Below are 6399 nucleotides of genomic sequence, written 5' to 3' on the forward strand. Positions count from 1 at the left end.
GAGACTTGATCGGACTGCCGTCTTGTCTTCATTTCTTGCGTCTCTTGTCCCTCTCCATTCCCACTCCCTCCTCCAGGGTCTTCGGTGACAGCCCTGTGATTGGGACAGAATTGTGGGTTTGCTGAGGGCCTGCTGACTACACCAGGAGAACCGTTCCTTGGAACTGATATCCTTAAGGTTTCATTATTCTGCTCTTTAATCTCCTTTTCTATTGTTTGGGTTAGTCGGGTTGTAAGTGAGGTACGCTCTGTTAGTGAGTTCATAATAAAGTATAAGTGTTAAGAAAACTGAGCCAGGGGCTGGAGAGATGGCTCAGAGATTAGGAGCACTGACTGCTCTTCCAAAGATCATGAGTTCAAATCCCAGCAACCATATGTTGGCTCACAACCATCTAAAATGAGATCTGTATACATAATAAATAAATCTTAAAAAAAAAAAAAAAGAAAACTGAGCCAACACCTCTTCATTGGGGGTGTAAGGAGGTGAAAAGGCAAAGACATGAGGACTGATCAGAGAACACGCTATGGTTAGCACCAGAACCAGTTATGTGAGGGAACACCACAACAGGTCCCACACCAGGGTGGAAGACAGCCCACCTGGCCTTCAAGCAGAGCCTGGAGAATGTGGGCACCTCTGGGCAAGCTGACCCTGTCCTCATTTGCTCTTAAGCACTCACCCAGCCTCTGGGGAATCTCCATTCCATGGTATTCGGGCTGTGGGCAGACCTGGCCACGCCCTAGTTTCAGGGCCCAACCCTAGGGACTCTCAGACTAGGAGCTTGTGTTATAGAGGTCAAGACTCCTAGGAAAAGACTTTAACTTAACTTATAGTTAAATTTATTGAAACTGCTATCAGGACAACAATGAGATGAACTACAGACTGCCCTTTGAATTGGGTGAGGGAAGAATTTTTAAAGGGAAACCCACAAGACCTTGAGTACCTGAAAAACAAGCGAGGAGCTGCACTGCTTAGCAAGGCTAGGTGGTTAAGGTGACCTCAAAATGGTCCTTGTTACAGAAGCCAAAAAGCAGTTAGCCATAGCATAACAAGCAGATGTCCTGGCCGTACATTCCTGGATGGGTGGGTGGGGTCACTGAGTCAGGGCTATTAGGAATTCATCTTCCCAGGACTGGAGTTAGAGACAAATGGCTCTGGGTACCAAGTGAGAGTCCTCACATTAAATGGAGGTTCTTAGCCATCACATCCCCCAGTGGCACTATTAGAATGAGTTGGGAATTTAAATTTAGGGCCCCTGCTATCTATGGTATTTGACATGGATATTTACAAATGAGAATTGGGGGTACTGGAGAGATGGCTCAGAGGTTAAGAGCACTGACTGCTCTTCCAGAGGTCCTGAGTTCAATTCCCAGCAACCACATGGTGGCTCACAACCATCTATAATGTGATCTGATGCCCTCTTTTGGCCTGCAGATGGACATGAAGACTACCTGTTTACTTAAATATATAAATAAATAAATCTTAAAAAAGAAACAACAAATGAGAATTGGGATGTGTAAAGCAACGAGAAAATAAGCATCAAGGTAAAATTTGGTAACCATGAAGTAAGCCCTTCAGTCACGTCCCAGCCCCCATCTTGAGTAACCAACACTTTTTGGGCTTTTGTTGTTGGTCTTGTTTTGTTTTTTGAGACAGGATTTCTCTGTGTAACCCTGGTAGTCTTAAAACTCACCCTGTAGACCATGCTGGCTTTGAACCTCCCTCCCAAGTGCTGGGATTAAAGGCATGCACCACCACTGCCCACACAGCTGAGTAACCCTTTTTATAACTCTGATCTTCACAAGTATTCGTAAAACTGAAGGATCCTGGAGGCCAGCATGAGCTTTGGTATGCTAACAGGCATCATAAATAGCTATTTGTCCCTTTTGCCAGAAAGGAAGTGACTCCTTTTGGCAGAGGGGAGCTAGTTTCCTTTGGACCGAACATTCCAGCCTTTTGTTAGTGATAAGGGACCATGTACTTACTCTGTCTTCTATAACTGCATTTTAGCAAAAATTGAAACTTTGTTGTCATGCCTCAGGAAGGCTAGGAAGCTGCTCCAAGGCTGGGGTGGGGCAGGGCACAGCTGGCTTGCTGCCCAGTTCTGCTGGACGGTGTGGAGCAGGTCTGCAATGCTGGCCCAAAGCAGGGCTCAAGCCGGTAGGAAACTTTGTTAGAAATATTTGGCTTACGTCAGATTTCCGCAAGTACAGGGACTGCAGTCATTCTGGATCAGTTTGCGGTCTGTAGTTGATTGGGAATCTGCTGGGACTTTAGTTGGGAGAGCTTAAGCTGTTGATTGACAGGACTTATCTGGAGTCTGCTGGACAGGAGGGTTTGAGTTGAGACTCTGAAGCTCACATGAATATTTAAGGTCTACAAAAAGAGATGAAAGTTTTTAGATATGTCACTGTCACCACTGTGTGCAGTCTGCATTGAAATCCTCATTGTAGAAAAAGCGGCTTACCAGAGTCTATGAAACTGCTGGGGTAGACTCATGCTTTTGAGCCATTGCAAAAACTTGGGGACCCAAACAGGGAGCCTGGGTCAAAGGCATGACCACTCTTTCCTCTGCCCGGGGAGCTGGGTGTATAGATTGGTCAGCAGTGTTTTCAGCACAATTACTTATTTATTTATTTATTTGTTTAATTATTATTATTATTATTATTATTATTATTATTATTATTATTATTATTATTATTTTCTTTTTGGTTTTTTGAGACAGGGTCTCTCTGTAGCCTTGGCTGTCCTGGACTCACTTTGTAGACCAGGCTGGCCTCGAACTCACAGCGATCCGCCTGCCTCTGCCTCCCGAGTGCTGGGATTAAAGGCGTGCGCCACCATGCCCGGTCTACAATTACTTTTTTAGGCCTTTACAACTTGCATTTATATCCCTGAGATCAACCCCCTCAGACCCTCACAACTTAAGCTCTCCTATTCTCAGATCTTTACAGCTTGCATTTATATACCCTAAATCATTTCTCTAGACCCTCATAACTTTTTTTTTCTTTTGAAACAGGTTTTTCTATTGTAGCTTTGGCTGTCTTGGGCTTGTTTTGAAGACTAAGCTGGCCTGGAACTGACAGTGATTTGCCTGCCTCAGCCTCCCTAGTGCTGGGATTAAAGGTGTGCACCATCCTGCCCAGCTGACCCTCACAACTTTTGTAAACTCAAAGTATTTTTTAATCTAGTTATTTACCATGAAACACAGGTGGCTGTTTCCTGAGAGCAGTTGTTGAAAATCAAGTTTTGCTGGGCAGTATTGGCATACACCTGCAGAGGCAGGTAGATCTCTGAGTTCTGAGTTCAAGGCCAGGCTGGTCTACAGAGTGATTTCCAGGACAGCCAGGGCTACACAGAGAACCCTGTCTTGAAACACCGCCCCCCAGGTCCCCCAAAAGAGCAAGTTTATAAAATAAAGGAATAGTAAAAGTTCCACTGAAACTTATTCTGTGAGTTTATTTCTTTTAGTGTGAAGTTTGCCCTTTTTTAGCAAGAGGCTTAGAAGCTCTAGGAAAAAAAAAAGCAAGGACTGATTTTTACACATCAGATGGGCTGGGCAGTTGTAGCTGTGTATGGGGGTGGGGATGGGGGTCTGGGTGCATGCTGTTGCCAACTGATTAAGCTACTGTTAGCTATCAACAGCATCAGAGATGTGATAAGGCTATAAATTTGAGCAGGAAGTATAATCCAAATGGCCTCTCTACCAATTAAAATGGCCGACTTACATGGTGATCTCAACGGTTTCATTCGGGCAGAGGTCACGGTGGTGTCAGTCTCTGGCCATCACACAGGACAACTCTGGCTGCCACACCTGGCAGCAGCATCAGCCTTCAGCCTGGCCCCGAAGAGACATTCCTGTGGATGAAGAACTTACGAGATTGGCCTACCTTGGCAAGGCAGAGAGGGGCATCAATTCTCCACTGTCCTGGTTGTTCACAGGTTGGGCAGGGTCCTGGAGGTGGGCAAAGCATGGAGCAGTTCTACGCCTGTGCTTTAGCGTCTCCATAACCCAGGTGGAGTCCTCTATCGCCTGTCACGGTCTTTGGAGGAGACCTCAAGGGCTGGTTCTAGGACCTGGCATTTTTTTCTTATTAAACATTTTAAATGCCACACTTAGCAGGTCTCAGGAGTTTGAGGCCCATTTTCTATGTAGTATATTCAGTGCACACAATCCTTACTTATTTTTAAGTTATTTACTTAAGGCTTAACCTTGAAAACATAGACAGAAGGTTAAATGAAACTTGTCTTCATAAATGAATTATATTTGCATTTAGCATAACTACAAGTATAATTTTGAGCACATTAAAGAATTTGATCATTTATGAGGCGACTGTTAACTTGCATGTCTTAATTTAATAGTTTACAATAATTTAGAAGCCTTTATAAGCTTAGGATTTTATGGTTTTTATCCTTGTTAAGTTTTAGCTTTAAGATTTTGAATTGAAAAGTTAATTGAAAAATCTTTAGAAATAAAAATAAAACTTTAAAGCATAAATATAGTCCACAAAGAGATTGGGAGCTTTCTTTTTCTTTTCATTTTTTTAAAATATCTTTTTATATCATAGTTTTTTTTGCATGACTCAGTTTATCCAAATAGCTAAAGCTTAACAAAGTTAGCAAAAACAAGGATAGGCATAAATCTCCAAGTTTCTGTTAACCTGAGTAGACACTTGAAAAGCTTAGCCATTAAATACTTTTTTGTTGGAATTTTACATGTGTCATCACCCCCTACCCCCCTGCAAAGGTCTGATAGATCCTGAAAGGAAGTTTACACTTTATCAAGAGCTCTGAATATCCATGACCTTGAGTTTAGAAAAAAAATTTTTTTCCTAATGAGAACCAAAAAAGGGGAAAGAAGTCAGAGCTAGACATCTAATGACATTTAGCCATCCTAATATTTATATAAATCTTTTAAATTAAAAATTTAAATAACATGAGATATAACAGTAACAAATAAATATACTGCTTGTTGTATGAAAATTTTCCTAAAGGGGTGTTAGACAATGTCAAAGCCTCTAACCAGTATATATAACAGCTTTCCTGCTGCTGCAGAGATGGGATTCCTCTTCATTCTGAGTTTTTAGCCTGTATACCTTAGTTTCCCCAGCAAACCTTGAGGTTTTGTGCAGCTTAGGGCCTAACTGCCTACAATTAACTAAAAGAAGTGACTGGAAACTCAGGTGCAGGTCCAACACCCTTATCTACCTCTTCCATTTTGAAGGAATATTAGCTTTTAACAAGGCTAGCTCTGATTATTTTAAGCAATCATGTCTGGATTTACTAGTGAGAGATTTTAAACTAAGGGTTTTATTTACTTTTTAACTACTTTGTGTGTGTCTGCAGATGGAGGCAGACAACCTGAAAAGCTTCATAAGTTTTTTTTTCCTTATAAAGTCTTCAAGTTGCAGAATAATATAAGTGTCTGTAACCAATCAATCGCTCTGGTCATTAAACAGAAACGTACAAAAACAAGACATCTGCGGGAACTCAGGAAATGCTGGCATCAGGTTGCTTTTGTTTTACAGAGTTTTAACCATATCCAATTAGCTTACAAATCTTAAGGCACAGAACGTTTATGCAATAGTCTTACACGTCTTGAGATAAGTTTGTATTTTAGCAAAAGTTTGAGTAAAACCAAGGCAAGGGCGTGAGATGAGCAGCGTTGGCCCCTGGTGGAGCCGTCGGCATTCAGCTGCTTTAAAGCACCTGCTGCCTTTTCCTGGGATGTTTTGTTTTTCCTTTTCCTTCCAGAGGCAGAAGACCTGTCTGACCACAGAGATTTTGGAGAAAACTTTTAAACAAGCATGCTTGGGTCATGAGAGGAGGGCCACAAACCCAATGGCAGAGGCAGCTTTTAATAAAGTAAAACGACATAAAGCAATACTTACCCAAATTATCCAAATTAAACAGATACCCGGATCCCCGCAAAGCTGAATCCAGGGACCAGAGCAAGCAGAGAATAAAAAGGCTGAGAGATAAGACATTCTGGGTGTGAGCCATTGGCACAGCGAGCAGGAGGTGGTGGGCTGGGGGTGCTTATGGTGCCTGTAGGGGCTGGGCTGTGCACAGGGCAGGAGATGGCAGTGGCCAGAGCTCCATGGTCAGAGACAGGAGCCAGCTAAGAGATAAAATGAGCAGGGAAAGAGACAGTCTTCCGAAGCAGAGCTGGGGAAAAGGATCACAAACAGGAGGGTACAGAGAAGAGCCTGCTGTACCTGTGGGGCTTAAACAGCCTCCAGCGAGCCAATGAGGGGGACAGAGGCAGAGCGGGCAGCTCCTAGGGCGAGATGAGGAGAGAGAAGTGGTTAGCCGTGGCTGTAAGTCGAGTAATCTGCAGGAGAAAGCTAGCAGGAGACACAGGGCAAGCTCCAGGAGTGAGCTGAGAACCTGTCAGGAGAG

Source organism: Acomys minous (genome assembly GCF_964271855.1).
Source record: "Acomys minous genome assembly, chromosome: 12".
Taxonomy (NCBI): domain Eukaryota; kingdom Metazoa; phylum Chordata; class Mammalia; order Rodentia; family Muridae; genus Acomys; species Acomys minous.